Source organism: Rhincodon typus, chromosome 4 (genome assembly GCF_021869965.1).
Source record: "Rhincodon typus isolate 14 chromosome 4, sRhiTyp1.1, whole genome shotgun sequence".
In the NCBI taxonomy this organism is placed as follows: domain Eukaryota; kingdom Metazoa; phylum Chordata; class Chondrichthyes; order Orectolobiformes; family Rhincodontidae; genus Rhincodon; species Rhincodon typus.
The window spans coordinates 54,487,412-54,505,011 of record NC_063335.1 but is presented as its reverse complement, the minus strand read 5'-3'; the positions used below and the strand labels follow the sequence as shown (position 1 = coordinate 54,505,011).

Here is a 17,600-nt window from a genome sequence, read left to right as displayed (position 1 = left end):
CTTCGGTCAAACTTGTCCATGCTGACCAAGTTTGCCAAATTAAACTAACTCCATTTGTCTGCATTTGGCCCATATCCCTCTAAACGTATCCAATTCATGTACCTGTCAAAATGTTTCTTTAAATGTTGTAACTGTACCTGCATCTACCACTTCCTCTGACAGCTCATTCCACGTACAAACCACCCTCTGTGTGAAGAAATTGTCCTTCAGGTCCCTTTTAAATCGGTCTCCTCTCACCTTAAAATTATGCCTTGTAGTTTTGAACTCCCCTACCCTAATGAAAAGGTCTATTCACTTTATCTATGTCCCTCAAAATTTTATAAACCTCTATAAGGTCACCCCTCAGCCTCCTATGCTCCAGGGAAAATAGTCCCAATCCGTCCAGCCTCTCCTTATACCTCAAACCTTCCAGTCCCAGTAGCATTCTTGTGAATAAAAACTGAAAGAACTGTGGATGCTGTAAATCAGGAACAAAAACAGAAGTTGCTGGAAAGGCTCAGCAGGTCTAGCAGCATCTGTGAAGAAAAAGTTAGAGTTAATGTTTCAGGTCTGGTGACCCTTCCTCAGAACATCCTTGTGAACATTTTCTGCACCCTTTCCAATTTAACAATACCCTTCCTGTTGCAGCTATTCACCTTCATTGAAGGGTCAATAGCAGGAGGGCAACATTTTGAAGGTGAAGATCAGGAGACATGGAGGGAATCAGAGGAAAATAACTTTTCACCCAGACGTTGGTTGGAATCTGGAATGCACTGCCTAGGAGAGTAGTTGAGGTAGCAATCCTCACACCTTTAAGAAGTACATGGATGAGCACTTGAATGTCATAGCATTCCAGGGTATGGACCAAGTGCTGAGAAATGTGATTAGTGTAGATAAGTTGGCATAGACTTGATAGTTGTTCTGCCTTGTCTATGCTGTATGATGTTATGACTATGGTATGTTGGACTCCACTACAAGAGAATTTTACTTCAGAAATAGTGATGTCTTACTGGAGATATACCAGGCCTTGGTCAGACTGTACCTGGCATACTGTGTGCACTTTTAATCCAAAGGCAAGAGGGGATATTTTTACCATAGAGTGAGTGAAGAAGAGGTTCACTAGGCTGGTACTGGGCTTGGCAGGAATGCCCTATGAAGAGAGATTGGCTCAACTGGGCTCTATAATTAAAAGAAAAGGTACAAGAGGGGATCTGATTGAAGTGTATAAAATTCTAACAGGGCTGGAATAGATGCAGGAAGGATGTTTTCCCTGGTTGGAGAACCAGAGGACACGGTCTCAGGACACAAAGTAGACCATTTAAGACCTAGATAAGGAGACATTTTTCCACTCAGTGTGGTCTATCTGTGGAATTTGTTCCCACAGAAGCTGTGAAGCCTAGGTCACTGAGTATAATCAGAATAGTAGAATAGCCTTTACTGTCATGTGCACTCGAATGAGTGTAGTGAAAAGTTTGTAATATCACTTCTCAGTGCCATCCTAGGTACAGGGTAATGAGGTACAGATACTTTAAGTGCTGTTACAGAATTGAAATAGTAGAGGCAAAAGAGACTGTCATGGGAATACAGAGTTTAAAAAGTCCAGAATGAGAATAAAAAGTATCTTTAAGTACTCAAGTTATAGTCCCTTTTCATGGAGTCCGTGCCTGCCGGGCTGCAGAACAAAAGGTTACGCTGCCTCCGCGCTTTGAACTCTGTCCCGTGACTCGTATCCCAGGACTCAACTGCTGGCCAGCCTGTGCTCGCTCTGCTCCTGCTCCAGCCACAACTCGCTTCCGGGACTCGGTCCGCCCTCAGTCTGCTCCCCGCTTCGGTCTCCATCCGTGCCTCACCTCCCCTGCTGGGCTGGTCTTGGATTTTGTTCTCCATTCCCTCTGGGTAAGGTACTTTAAAGAAGTAAAAAGCTAGTGGTGGGTGGAGGAAAGAAAAACTTCAGCAAGAGGCAAAAAGAAAGCATATAGAAAAGTTGCTGGTGAGCAGAAGGGCTCCGGCTGGAGCGTCTTTCTCTGCCGCCATCTTAACCAGAAGGTATTTAAGAAAGCTGTTGATAATTTTTGTAGATTTTAAAGCATGAAGGAGTATGGAGAGCAAGTGGGTATATCTGTTGAGACAGACCAGCCACGATCATATTGAAATAAGCTCGAAGTGCCAAGTGACCTATTCTGCACCTAGTTTCTACATTTCTATGACCCAAAAACATCACTGACGTTTAAAGTTTAAGAGAAGATTTGTACCTCAGGTTGTGGATGAGGCTGTAGACTTGCTCACCAAGCCGGTGGGTTTGGTTGCAAACGTTGTGTCACCCTGCTAGGTAACATCGTTAGTGTGCCTCTGGTGAAGCGTCAGTGTTCTGTCCCGCTTGTTATTTATATGCCTCGGTTTACTCCGGTGGTTGGCATTACTTCCGGTCCTGTTTCTCAGTGGTTTGTACACAGGGTCTAATTCAATGTGTTTGTTGATGGAGTTCTGGTTGGAATACCAAGCCTCCAGGAATTCCTTGGTGTGTGTCTCTGTTTGGCTTGTGTGACTATTGATGTATTGTCCCAGTCGAATCAGTGTCCCTCATTGTCTGTGTGTAGTGACACCCTATGACAGTTATTGATGAATGCAAAGGATCCCATATCCAAAACCGGTGAAACTGGGGCAATCTACAAAATACCATGCAAGTACTGTGAGAAACACTACATAGGCCCAACCAGAAGAAAATTGACTACACTGATACATGAACATCAACTAGCCACCAAAAGACATGACCAATTCTCACTTGTCTCACTACACACGGGCAATGAGGGACACGAATTTGACTGGGACAATACACAAGCCAAACAGAGACATGCCAGGGAATTCCTGGAGGCCTGGTATTCCAAGTGTAACTCCATCAACAAACACATTGTATACAGTGTCTAATTCAATGTGTTACCTAGCAGGGTGACAAAACGTTTGCAAACAAACCCACCGGCTCAGCAAGCATGTCTACAATGTTATCACTAATATTCCTCTCAGGACAAGGTGACACACAGTAGAAGGAAGCAGAGCAGATCATTGGGAGACAAGGATGACTGCATGTCCTTGAGCCCCGTACAGAAACTAATTCAACATAGTAATTGGGCTTGTAGAATCCAGCATCACTGGTGACACTGAGGATAATGGTGTAGTCCGGCCTTAAGTCCCTTCTCAAACCGCAGTACATTCCTTATCCTGCTATCTGCCATAACGAGAAAGCTACAGTGACAATGGACCTCCTGCATCCACCCTATTCTCCCTACTTGTTCCTTGTGATTTTTTACCTTCAGACAATAGAAGACTGTTAGCTATCCAGCTGCACCAGCATCAGGAGAAAGATCAAGCAGCCACCAACTCAGAAATAGGCACAACATGGATTTTAAAGATTATTTTAGAGATGGGATAAACATGTGGTGAGTCACTGAGCATGCTATAACTAGACCGAGATATAATGGAAGGTGAAGTCATGACTGTATTCTGTAATCCGAGCCAGAGGAGGATTTTGATGGGATGATATACAAGTGAACATCAATGGTTATCCATATTGAAATGTTGCTTGCATTGACTAATCTGTCAGATAGTCCTTTGTCACTAAGTGCCACATTAGTCTCCAAGTTGGCATAGGGCATCACACAAACCTTGACTTCTCCACAATATATGTTCCAGATTTCTGTTACATTATAGGTCCAACAGTGCCACAACTGCAGCTCCTAAACTTTTTATAACTCTTGAACGAACACCTATGTAACACACTGTCAACAATCCTCTAGAGTACTTGCAGTCATTTTTCAAGAACTGAAGTTCTTCAAAATCACATTATTTGCAATTTGGGTTCCTGACCCTGTGAATACTGTTAATGCTAGGTTCCTGTTTCTGGGATTTGAACAGGATAAGTAGATCTTATATAATACTAGTATGCAGAAAATTTGTTAGTTTTTAGTCCTATTATTTTCTCTAGTATTTTTCGCTACTCTAGGTTCCTCGCCCTCAATACAGCCTTGGTTCCCCAGATATCTGATGTGATTTTGTACCCTCTAAAATAAACATAGACACGAAACAAATTGTTAAATATCCCATTACTCATTATAGTTTCTTCTCTTTCAGTCTGTTAGGGACCACAGCTTACTTTACTTAACGTGAATCCTAATCCTAATTCGAATACTTTCCCTTTGTACATACTTGTGAACCTCTTAGGATCGGCTTTCATATTTACTTTACTCTCCCGATCAATGCTTAATCATCTTTCACTATTTTCTAAAGCTATCCCAATCCTCAGGTTAACTATTATTCTGTAAACTCCTGTAAAACTTAACTGATTTACATAGTTACAGATCAACAACTTTCCCCACAGACATTTTGTTTCTTAAATGGTATATTTATTCATTAAGAATTATGAAATATTTCTTAAAAAGTCCACAATTAGTATCTGTAGTCTGATTTCATTCATTATTGAGTTTAACTAATTAACCCTTCATACCTATGCAATTGGCTTTATTTAAGATTCAGACTTCAGAACGTCATTCTCAAAGGCAACATTAAATTTTACCATATCAGGCAGCACTTGTGGAGAGAGAACCAGGTTTCAGATCTGTGGTCGGTCATCACAAATAAGCAAAGTTTGAAATGTGGAATAGTATAATTGTGGTATGGCATGCTAACATGTCATTTTGCCAATAGATGCTTGGCCATATGCATTAAAATAGTGACAGATTAATTAAATTAAATTAAATCAATTCAATTCATCGATTTCCATACTAATTAGTATCTTTTAAAACCTGAAATAATATTTGTGTGTAAACATTCAAAGCACTTACAGAATCATTCTGGACACTATGTGCAGTTTAGCATGGCCATTCCACCTAACCCGCATATCTTTGGACTATGGAAGGAAACTGGAGGAAACCCATGCAGAAACAGGGAGAACGTGCAAAGTCCACACAGACAGTTGCCCAAGGATGGAATTGAACCAGGGTCCCGGTTGTGCAGCAGGATTTTAAAAAGGAGCTTTTATCTTTTATTTAAATCTCTATTAAACTATGAGATGATATGCACCTGTCATGTCTTTGTCTGTCAATCTCACATGCAAGAATTTCGAAGATACGGCTTTAACTTTTATATTTGGATTTGAATTTGATTTGAGAGTCTATTTTGCATTCTCAACCTAAATTTTAAAACAAATAATAGAGATAATTTTTCCTGTGCCAAATGTTAATGTTCCTTACACAGGGATTAATCAGTATATATTCCATTAACACTCACCAAATAATATAACTATTTCTGATGAGCAGAACCCTCACTTTCTAACAATGATAAATGAAGATATGAGATGGAATTTATTGTGCTTTGCCCCAGCAAGCCTAGAGGCAGGGCAGGGTGAGGGCGGTAAGAATCAGGATGGGGTGTCTGCCCAATGTTGTGATGTTGACAAAATCATCCAATACCTGTGTGCACCTCAGGACCACTTGTCTGTGCTTACTATGAGAGTAGCTCTTTATGAGCTACTCCTCATTTCTGTGCATTTCCCACCCCACCACCCCCCCAACCTCACTGGATTCATAGCCCCATTTACATGTTTGTCCTCCTTGTCTTCAGAAGTGAAGAGCTTCCTGGGAGCTCTGCTCTGCCCCTCTTGGATCACTTCCCACCCCAGGTGCTTCAATACCCACAGAATTTCTTCCATGTCTCCTTCACACATTCAGTGGTTCCTCAAAACCTCAGCAGCTCCCTCAGTCATTCTGCTTGAATTCTATGATGCTAAAACGGCCTAGCTCCATGCCTGCACTGGACTAACATTTCTTTCTCATGGTCTACACACATGAGAACAATCACTGACAGCCCTTTAAGTTATTGCCAATTGCCCACAGAACTGAACAATTATTATAGTGGATTTTTAGCTTCTAGATCCCAATGCTTGTTGCAAAATCGACTGGAGGCAGAAACATTACACCATAGATATTTATGATTTTGAGCTCTAGCTCATCTTTAGTCTCCATCAGTGATCAGAAACCCAGCCTGTTTTCTCTGGAGTATTGGAACTAGTCCATGGACTTAAGCATACTGTAAGTATGGTGCTAGCTCTTAGCGATAAGTGGGAATCTTTCTCCTTTTCTCGGGAACAGAGACCTATTCTGGTGCCTTCACCATTATCCTGAACAAATTCACCTAATTTAATGAAAGGTAACAATTGAACCTCATCCAGAGATATTAAGAACTGCCGATGCTGGAGTCAGGGATAACATAGTGTGGAGCTGGAGGAACACAGTGGGCCAGGCAGCATCAGAGGAGTAGGAAAGATGACCATTTTTGATGAAGGGTCCCAATCTGAAACGTCATCTTTCCTACTCCTCTGATGCTGCCTGGCCTGCTGCGTTCCTTCAGCTCCACACTGTGTTATAATTGAACCTCAATGTGCGTGATGCAGTGGATGTCTGAGAAACTAAAGTTTTTTCCTTGCCATTCCAAATATTTTTTTTAAATTCACTATCAATTCAAGGGGAAGGAAAGAGATGGAAGGGATCGGTAATGTAAACAGAATTGCTGGACCCAATGTTGATGAGACTAAAATTTAACAGATTGAAAAGAGAATAATATAGCTATACTTCAGCCAACATGTAATAAACGAGTATGAACAAGCACTGAAAGTACACTTTTGATGCTATTTAAGCATTGATCATTTGTTTTTCACGTGCATCTACAGACATTTCCACTATATTCATCAGACACATTTAAAACTGGAGTGCTGTTACTCCAGCAGAAGAAAACATGTTTATTGGTGCTTAATTTGCATGATAGTAGCATTCTGCATTGGTTGCAATCAGGAAGGCCGTTAAGAAAAACCGAATAGAGCAACAACACAGTTAACATTGCCATAGAAGCTGTTGTGGTTAATTTCAATTATTGGTTACCACTAACTAGCAAAGTTTGGCTTTAAGGAAACAAATATGTTGGAGAAGTTCAACTCTCTAGTTGTTGAGCTGGTGCTATGAAACAGATAAAGCTTCTGAGCTGGATCAAAAATGGAATCATACTTCATCTATCGTACCAGGCTACTAAAGCAATCGAAGAATCACTTCAGTTGTAAAAAATCACTAAGGTGTTGCTCAAATATAAGTATGTATCTTAACCTTTGCAAAGTTTAACTAACCTTACTCTTGAGAAAGGAGGTCTGACGTATGAGGAGCAGTTGAATTAGTTAGGATTATACTTGCTGGAGTTCAGAAGAACTTGGGGTTCGGGTGGGGCAGGGGAAGGGGGGAGTCCTCAGAGAAACCTATAAGATTCTAAAAGGACCAGGCAGGGTAGATGCAAGAAGGGATGTTCCTGATGACAATGAAGTCCAGAATCAAGGTTTATAATCTAAGGATACAACGTAAACTATTTGGGGCTAAAGAGTTCAATGGATATTGGGGGAAAAGGAGGAACAGTTGGATGATTAGCCACAATAATAATGAATGGCAGAGAAGGATCAAAGAGCCAAATGGCCCAGTCATTCTCCTTTTTTTTTAATGTTTCTATGGGTTCAAGTCCCACCTGCTCCAAAAGTGTGTCATACATCTCTGAAAAGATAAAAATATCTATAATGTAGAATTTAATAATGTTACTAGAGTCACTGTGGAATTCCTGAGCAATATATTCAGATAAACAATATACAGCATCATAGTGTTCATTATAGTCTCAAGGATACTTGACTCAAAGAATTTCTCTTCATCACCTGTTAAAATGAATAATGAAGTGTAGTTTTCCCTGGATACAGTGATTTTCATTTTGTAGCTCTGATATGAGAAATACTTCTTTAAGATACAAAAATGACAAGCATTTGCCCCAGCTCCCATATTTCAATATTTTGGAATGAAACCATTTCAAAACAGATGCATTGAAATGTACTTAATATGGTATAATTCAACAGTTATTGATTGCCCTGTCGGTGACTGGAGAAATAAGCAAAGAAAATAATAAAATGTGATACAAGGCAGAGAAATAATGCCACAGGCTAAAACATAGTAATGAAGAAAGAAGTTAAAATTTAATGTGCTAAAGCAAGAGCAGGCAAATCAAAAAAAAAATTGATTAACATTGGAACAGCATAGATGATTTGTTTACTTTTGTTATTTTTTTTAAAAAACAAAATATTACAAAAGACAAAGTTAGTGTAGTATACAACCAGCAAAAAGAGAATTCCCATAAGGACATACTAAATGTAAGTAATCAGCACCAACAGAATAGAAATCATTCATTAGACATAGGTGTGGTCATAGCAACTTTACACTAGCCACATGCACTGACTTCAGTATGTGTCAGACATATTGCAGGCAGTTACAATAAATATGCTTTAACTGAATATTTACTTGGACAACATTCAGTGAAAACTTGACATTTTAAGGTATTTTGCAATTTTAGCACAAATTCACCAAATGTGGAACATTAGCCCCATGTTTTCCAAAAACCTCTCAGTTTTTGAACTTAGCAAAGAGATGATTTATCCCCTTGAGCCTCTTGCTTTGTTCCATGAAATCATGGATGATTTGTGACCTAATTCCATTTACCTCCTGCTTTTGCCTGAATATATTTGGTGAATGAAGATAATCTCTCAAATTTATAATGAACAATTGCTTCAGGATCAATTGCCACTTGTGGACGAGAATTCCAAACTCCTTCCACACTTTTTTATATGGAACGGTTTCCTTCATAAAACCTCTACAGCATGGAAGCAGACTATTCAGCTCATTGAGTCTACACTGACCCTCCAAAGAGCATCCCAACCAAACCCACCCTATTCCTATAGCCTTGGATTTCTCACAGCTAATCCACCTAGCCTGCACATCCCTTGATGCTATAGGCAATTTAGCATGGCCAATCTACCTAACCTGCATATGAGAAAACCAGAGCACCCATAGGAAGCCCACACAGACACGAGGAGAACGTGCAGACTTCACAAAGACATTTGCTCAAGGGTGCAATCAAACTTGGGTTCCTGGTGCTGTGAGGCAGCAGTGCTAACCACTGAACCACCATGCCGCCCCTGTTTCAGTCCTGAAAGGTCTGGCTCCAACTTCTAGATTATGCCTCTTAATCTGAGGTTCCCCAGATTTGTGAATAGTTTCTCTCCTTCTATCCCGATCAATTTTCATTAGTAAGATGAAAATGTTGATTGAGTAACTAATTAATAGTTCAAGTTCCAGGGCACACTGGTGGTTTGTGTAATCTATCCACATAACTTAATTCTTGTTCAGGTTTCATTCTAGTAAATCTACGCTCTACTCCCTCTAATATTAATATATCTATCCTAATGTGTCTTCAGAATTGGTCACAGTATTCCTGGTGCTTCTCATAGAGTCATGTAGTCATAGTGTCCAACAGCACGGAGACAGACTTTTCGGCCCAAACTGACCAATATGTCCATCATGCTAACCCCATTTTCCTCCATTTGGTCCATATCCTTCTAAAACTTTCCTGTCTATGTATTCGTCTAAATGCCTTTTAAATGTTGTTAATATGCCTGCCTCAACCACTTCTGTGAGCAGCTCATTCCATATGCATACCACCCTCACTGTAAAAATGTTGCCCCTCAGGTTCCCACGTATTCTTTCCCCTCTTACCTTAAACTGATGCCCTCTAGTCCTTGATTCCCCAACCCTGGGAAAAAGACTAAGTGCATTCACCCTATCCATGCCTCTATGATCTTATACACTTCTGTAAGATCCCCCTCAGTATCCTATGCTCTAAGGAAAGAAGTCCTAGCTTACCCAACCTCTCCCTATAACTCAGTTGCTTGAGTCCTGGAAACATCCTTATAATTTCTTCTGCACTCTTTCCAGTTTAATAACACCCTTCCTATGGCAAGGTGACCAAACTGAACACAATGCTTCAAGTGCAGCCTCACCAGCATCCTGTACAACTGCAACATAACTTCCCAACTTCTATACTCAGTGCTGTGACTGATGAAGGCCAGTGTGCCAAAAGCCTTCTTCACTGCCCTGTCTACCTGTGACCCCACTTTCAGAGAACTGTGTAGCTGAACTCCAAGGTCCCTCGGTTCCAATACACTCCTTAGAACCCTACCATTCGCCATGGAACTCCTACCTTAACGTGACTTTCCAAAATGCAACACCTCACACTTATCTATATTAAACTCCATTTGCCATTTTTTGGCCCATTTCCCCAGCCAATCAAGATCCTGCTGCAATTTCTGTTAACCCTCTTCACTGTCCACGATACTGCCTATTTTAGTGTCATCTGCAAACTTACAAATCATGCCTTGTACATTCTCATCCAAATCAACAGCAATGGGCCCAACACCCACCCCTGAGGCATACCACTAGTCACAGGCCTCCAGTCTGACAAGCAACCTTCCACTATTACTCTCTGCTTCCAACCATCAAGCCAATTGTGTATCCAATTTTCCAGCTGTCTCTGGATTCCATGCGATCCAACCGCCCTGAGCAGCTTCCCATGGAGAACCTTATCAAAGGCTTTACTGGAATCCATACAGACTAATCCACCAACTGCCCTCATCAACCTTCCTGGTCACTTCATCAAACAACTTACCTACCACAGATGTTGGGCTTACAGGTTTTTCTTTGCAGCCCTTTCTTGAATAAGGGCACGACATTCACTACCCTCCAGTCTTCCAGGACCTCACCCATGGTTTACTATGATGTCCCACGCACAAAGCCATGTTGACTACTTCTAATCAAACCCTGTCTTTCCAAATGCACGTATATTTCATCTCCCAGAATCTTCTCAAATAACTTACCTACCACAGATGTTGGGCTTACAGGTTTTTTTTGCAGCCCTTTCTTGAATAAGGGCACGACATTCACTACCCTCCAGTCTTCCAGGACCTCACCCATGGTTTACTATGATGCAAGTACATCAGTCAGGACCCCCGTAATTTCTTCTCTAGCCCCTTGCAGAGTTCTTGGATATATCTGGTTAGGACCAGGAGATATATCCATCTTCATACATTCTAATACGTACAACACCTCCTCTACTGTGATATGGACTGTCCTCAAGATATCGCCACTAACTTTCCTAAGTTCCCAAGTCTTCATGTCTTTCTCCACAGTAAACACAGAGCAGAAATATTCATTGAGGACTTCACCCTTCTCCTGCAGTTCCACACATACTTGTCCACTTTGGTCCTTCAGGGGTCCTATTCTCTCTTTAGTTATTCTTTTTCCTTTAATATACTTAAGAATCTCTTTGGATTCACCCTAATCTTCTCAGCCAAACCTATCTCATGCCACCTTTTCACCCTCCTGGTTTCCTTTCTTAGTAAATTCCTGTATCACCTATATACTCTAGGGATTCCCTTGATCCCAGCTGCCTGTACCTGAGCCATGCCTTGACCTTTTTTCTGATCAAAGCCTCAATATCACTTGTCATTCAGGATTCCCTACTCCTGCCAACTTGCCCTTCACCCTCACAGGAACAGGTTCTTGAAATCTGGCAATGACAATTTTAAAGGCCTCCCACTTGCCAAAGGTCCCTTTGCCTGCAAACAAACTACTCCAATCAACCCCTGCAAAATCCTATCTAATTCCATCAAAATTCGCCTTGCCCCAGTTTAGAACTTGAACCTGTGGACCAGTTTTGTACTTCTCCATAACTATTTTAAAATTAATAGAACTATGGTCACTGGTCCCAAAGTGCTCCCCTACTGGCACCTCAGTCACCTGTACTGCCCTATTTCCCAAGAATTGGTTGAGTTTTGCCCCTTCCTGATTAGAGCCCTGTATATACTGCTTGAGGAAACTTTCCTGAACACACTTAAATTCCATCCCATCTAAGGCCTTAACACTATGGCAGTCCCAGTCTATATTTGGAAAATTAAAATCCCCTACTATGACAACTCGATTGCTCCTGCATGTCTCCCCAATCTCCCTGCATATTTGTTTGTCTAATTCCCATTGACTATTTGGGGCCTGTAATATAATCCTAATAACGTCACCGTCCCCTTCGTATTTATTAGCTTCACCCACAAAGCCCCACTGGTTGATATCTCAGTTATTTCATCTCTGACTAATGCTGCGATACTTCCCTTAATCAAAAATGCAACACCCCCTCCCCTTTTTCCTCCACCTTTGTCCTGACCAAAGCACCTGTACCCTGGCACATTAATGTGCCAGTCCTGTCCCTCCCTTAGCCGTGTTTCTGTAATGGCTATAATATCCCAGTACCACGTACCTATCCACACCCTGAGTTCATCAGCCTTGCTTGTCAGCCGTCTTGCATTGAAATAGATTTAATCCAACAGGCATTCCTCACTCCCTGTCCTATTCTAGCCTGACCTGACTCTTCAAAGTTGCTATTTCTGATTCCTCCTTCCAGCGTCGCACGTGCCTTCCTGCTTTTAAGGATCCCAACCCCTTGCCAATCTAATTTAAACCTGCCCTTATAGCACTAGCAAATCTGCTCACCAGGATATTGGTCCCCCTCCAGTTCAGTTACAACCTGTCCCTCTTGAACAGGTTCCTCTGTCCCAGAAACGATCCCAATGGTCCAGGAATCTGAATCCCTGCCCCCTGCACCAAATCTTTAGCCATGCATTCATCTGCCATATCCTCCTGTTCTTACCCTCACTAGCACGTGGCACTAGTAATCCAGAGATTACTACCATTGAGGTACTGGTTTTTAACATTTTTCCTATAATCACCTCACAGGATCTCTTCCCTATTTCTACCTATGTCATTTGTGTCAAAGTGCACAATGACTTCTGGGTGCTCACCCCCCCCCACCCCGCTTTGAGAATGTTCTGCAGCCGCTCTGAGACATCCTGGATCCTGGCACCCGGAAGGCAACACACCATCCTGAATTCCTATTTGTGGCCACAGAATCTCCTGTCTGTCCCCCTAATTATCAAGTCTCCTATCACTAAGGTCCTGCTTACCTTCACCCTTTCTCTCTGTGCCCCAGAGCCAGTCGAAATGTCATCAACCTGGCTACTGCTGCTTTTCCTTGTGCAGTCATCACCCTGCCCCCTCCCCTCCCAACAGTACCCAAAATGGTATACTTGTTTGAGGGGAATGGCTACGGGGGATTCCCACATTCTCTGCCTACTCCCTTTGCCTTTCCTGGTGGTCACCCAGCATATCTCTGCCTGCACCTTAGGTGTGACCACTTCACTAAACTCTTATCTATGATGCACTCAGCATTTCGGATGATCCAGAGGGAATCCACAACCAGTTCCAGTTCCTTAACACAGACTCCCAGGAGCTGCAGCTGGGTGCACTTCCCACAGATGTAGTCATCAGGGTCAATGGAAGTCCCCCTGAGCTCCCATATCCTGCAGCAGGAACATGCGACTGCCCTAACTGCAGACGTGGTCATTTCGACTTGGGTCAACATGCATTGTTCATCTTTAACTGCCCTTGAATTGCGTGGCTTTCTAGGCCATTTTTTCAGAGCTGTTAAGAGTCAACCAAGTTGCTGTGAATCTGGAGTTGCGTGTAGGCCAGACTGATCAAGGTCAATAGATTCCCTTCTCTCGATGGCATTAGTGAATCAGACCACTGAAGATTGACTGAGATCAGATTGAATAAATGAATTTAAATTCCACCAGCTGCCACAGTACTTTTCAAACTCATTTTTCCAAAATATTAGCTTGGGTCTCTGGATGGTTAGTCCAGTGACATTACTTTCAATGTTCATTGGGTTGAGAGGTGATATGGAGGGACTTCTTTGTGAGGGGAGATTGAGATTGAGACTGTGCTCATTGGAGTAAAGAAGAATGAGAGGCAGAAGCCCCATATTCAAGTCCCATCTGCTCCAGAGGATTGCAATATAATCTCTGAACAGCTTGATTAGAAACAGTTGAGTGTGTAAAAGGTTTTCTACTGAACTTGCCGCCTGTGGAAAATATGACAGTGTGTAGCATGTCAGCTATATGTTTCTAACTAATACTGTTGAGTGTAGCTTCAATGTTAATGTCCAAATATTTTAAGCAGTACTTTGATTCATCAGTGTGGCTGCTTGTTATATTAAACTGTGCAAGGAAGTGCTCTAGATTTTGCTGTTCATCCTGAAACCTGTGGGACTCTGCTCACCCTTTGCTGTGATGTGCCTGTTCCAGCTGCTTTTTATTAATTGCGGTTGTCTTCCTCTGCTGGCCCCAGTGGGTTGTGTAACTAGACACAGTGACAATGATGGTAGTTTCTCCTCTCTATATAGTGTGGCTGAGCAGTGGGTATAGTGGTAGTGTCCTTATCTTTGATTGACAAGGCCTGGCTTGGAGGTGTGTCATAACATGTACATTACTGCGGGTGTTTTCAATTTGCTGATGGCCAGGGTTTTTCACCCATATCAAACACCATTTTAAGAGGTTTACCTACATTTTAATTGATAAACAGTAATCAAGGAAATGAAATAATCACAATCATCAAAATAGAATGCATTTTTTCCTTGATTTTACCATTGCAAAAAATGATAGAATATACATGAATTATGTAAGCTTTTACAGCATTCAATAATAGCTATTGCAGTCATTATTACAGAAAATAGATTTATGTTATGGATTTATTAATTGAATTTAAATCCCCTAAGCTGCCCTGATGGGGTATGAAGTCATATTTCCAGATTATTTAGCCTGGCTACATGTATTAGTAGGGCACTGCCATTACCACTATCCCAATATCTCCTCAGCATATCTGTAAATTGTAATTTTCGTAGTAAATTTCTAACAGCACTCAAATCAGAAAAACCATGGACCGCTGGTGACACACTTCCCTCTCAGTTTGAAGGTCATGGGCCCTTGCCCCATGACAGAAACTTAAGGGCAAATTCTAAAGCAATGCACTGGTGCACTGCTACGGGAATATTTTGAGGATTGGTTGGATCAGTTGGCTGGACAGCTGGTTTGCTGATGCAGAGTGACATCCACTTTATGGGCGCAATTCCTTCGCTGGCTGAGGTTACCATGGAGGTTCCACTTTCCCATCTTCAAACCTCACTCAAGGCATGGTGACGCTCAAGTTAAACTCACCGCCAACTGTCTCTCTCTTATTAGAGAGCAGCCTTATGGTTCATTAGGCCTATGGCAACTTTTTATAGGAATGCTACTTTATCAGAATTATGTAGGGTCATAAACTCCTGCAACTAGATTTTTGGAATATGGAAAACTTCAAAACCCATGGACTTAAATAGAGTTAAATAAAAGTCACCCCACAGTACAAACACATACAACTGGGCTAGGCAGGAAAGGGTCAAATTCAGAATTACATAAAAATACTGTCTGAATATGGGAATTCAATTGCTGCACTCCATTGGTATAAGTAGGCGAACAATGCTGTCAGGGATGGACTTCCATCATTTTGACCCAGCATCAACAAAGGAAGGGGAATGTGTTTCTGAGTCAAGTTGGTAAGTGGCTTGAAGGGATCTTGAAGGTGGTGGTGTTCCCATGTTTTTGCTGGCCTTGTCCTTCTAGATGCCAAAGAAAATGTGTGAAGTATTGAAAGGAACAGATGGCACATTCCAAGCTATCAGATAGATTTGGAGTTAAGGGAAATGCAATTTGATCAAAAGCTATAGCCATGAGTTTCTAACATGGGTCTTCACAGAGCTGACCAGGCTGATTCTCTGACCACAGATCTTTGCTGGGAATTAGCAGGTTATTAAATGAGCTAGTAATATCCAGATTGCACTTCCATGACTAGACTGAGACGATTTGTAAAGGAGAAGACTGAGAGGAGTTTCGATGGATGTTTTGAAAACTTGAGCTGTCTGAACAGAGTAGAGACTATTCCCATCCAGGAAGGGACAAGAACCAGACGACGTCAATTTAAAGAGATTTATCAGGAAAGAAAACCATTTGCAGGTTTATGAGGAAAAGGCAAGGGAGTGAGGCGAGCTGACTTGCTCTTCAACAAAACCAGCACAGGCACAATGAGGCAAATGGTCTCAGTTTGTTCTTATACCCAATAATTCTGGTAAAAGTAAATACTGCGAATGCTGGAAATCTGAGACAAACAGAGGGAATGCTGGAGAAACTCAAGAGGTCCAGTAGTAACTGTGGAGAGAGAAACAGTTAATGTTTTGAGACCAAGAAATGTTGAGAAGGGGATTTATATCTGATTTGAAACACTAACTCAGTTTCTCTCTCCACGGATGCTGCCAGACTTGCTGAGTTTCTCCAGTATTCTGTGTGCGTACTTTCTATGATTCTGAGATTGTTTACAATTCAATTAAGGCTAAGCCAAAGTTTCATCCAAAATAATAATCAAAATGTAGTATATTGGCTACTTTTGAAATATATGATCTAAAATCAGGCACATTGTTAAAGCCATTCTGTTTACAGAATATTTTGTTTAAGTCAATATGTTTTATCATTCATTTATCATACACACATCACTATGTGATTTAGAACAGTTCCACCAGATAGCAACAGATGTCATCCCTGAGGAATTCTCACCAACAACATTTATCAATGTCAATGACTCTGACAATGTTGTGGTCTAGGCAATTCAGGGGAACTGCATGCTGTGTAGATAACTCATAGAAGTTCCAGCATCTTATTCAGTAACAATATAATGCACTTATAATGTTATTTTCAGTCTGGTGTTGAATCTGTGGCAGCAGACCTGAGATGGACTCATGACAAAACCTAACAGAAGCAATGCAAGGCCCAATCCAAAAATAGAACTTGGATGAGTTGTGTTGCTTTGCAGAGACAACTCTTGTAAAGATAGACTCATGACTCAATGTTTAACTTGCCTCAATTATTGTCTTAATGCGGATCGGTCCTTCATATATTAGCAGTGGTTATCATAGCACTAAAATAAACCCAACCACTGTACGCACTGTGACACTGCTCTATTTATATATCTCCACAAAACAAAGGCACAATTTCTAAAATTTAGGCTTGAATAATAACCTGCAGAAGTCGGGTGTCCGGTATCATGTGAAGATTGTGGCAGAGAGTTTAGCATGTATGGTGGCAACCTTTTAACTCAACAAGCTCATTGGCATTTTACTTGGTATCTTAGCATCACATGCATGGCACTGGGTATGTTGAGGAACAACGCAGCTTATTTATTTCAACAGAAAATCTGAAAGTGAAAGTTGGAGGGCCGAGTTGGAAACAAGGATGTAAGAACATAGTAAAATGGAGGAGGAGCTGGTGCTCAACCTTTTAAGTCCACTCTTGTCATTCAGTAAATTATGGCTAATCATTCACCTCATCACTAATTACCTGCTTGATTATCATATCCCTTGATTCCCCTAAGATCCAAAAAAAAATCTATCAACCTCGGCCTTGAATGTTTTCAATAACTGAACATCCTCAAATCTCTGGGACAGAAAATTCCAAAGTTTCACAATCGCTTGAGAAGATAAAATCCTCCTTTCTGAATCCCAAGTGGTTAACTCCTTATACTGACGCCATGATCATTAGTTTTGGACACTTTTGTAGGATTGACCAAAAATCCCGATCATATTGTTTACATATTTATGATCAAGCAAAAATCCCCATCATCTAAAATACTGCACAAGACCCTGGACTTTTCCAATATGTAAAATACTGAACAAAACTCTGGAATCAGGCTGCAGCAAATACACAACAGAACTAGAATGGGAGACAACAAGGTGCAGGGCTGGATGAACAC

The 17,600-nt window shown here is 41.3% G+C and overlaps 1 long non-coding RNA gene across 3 annotated transcripts in view; it reads left to right on the top strand.

The window, feature by feature from the left end:
• The first annotated feature begins 1,704 nt into the window (after positions 1 to 1,704).
• Positions 1,705 to 17,600, top strand: part of LOC125483000 — a 21,928-nt gene continuing 6,032 nt past the window's right edge. The window contains exons 1-3 of one of the 3 annotated variants that reach the window (XR_007261997.1): positions 1,705 to 1,875; positions 3,291 to 3,413; positions 4,841 to 5,047. This is a non-coding gene — a long non-coding RNA (uncharacterized LOC125483000). Of the gene's footprint in view, positions 1,876 to 3,290; positions 3,414 to 4,807; positions 5,048 to 17,600 lie in introns of those variants that run through there. The other 2 variants (XR_007261996.1, XR_007261995.1) reach the window with 2 other exon arrangements.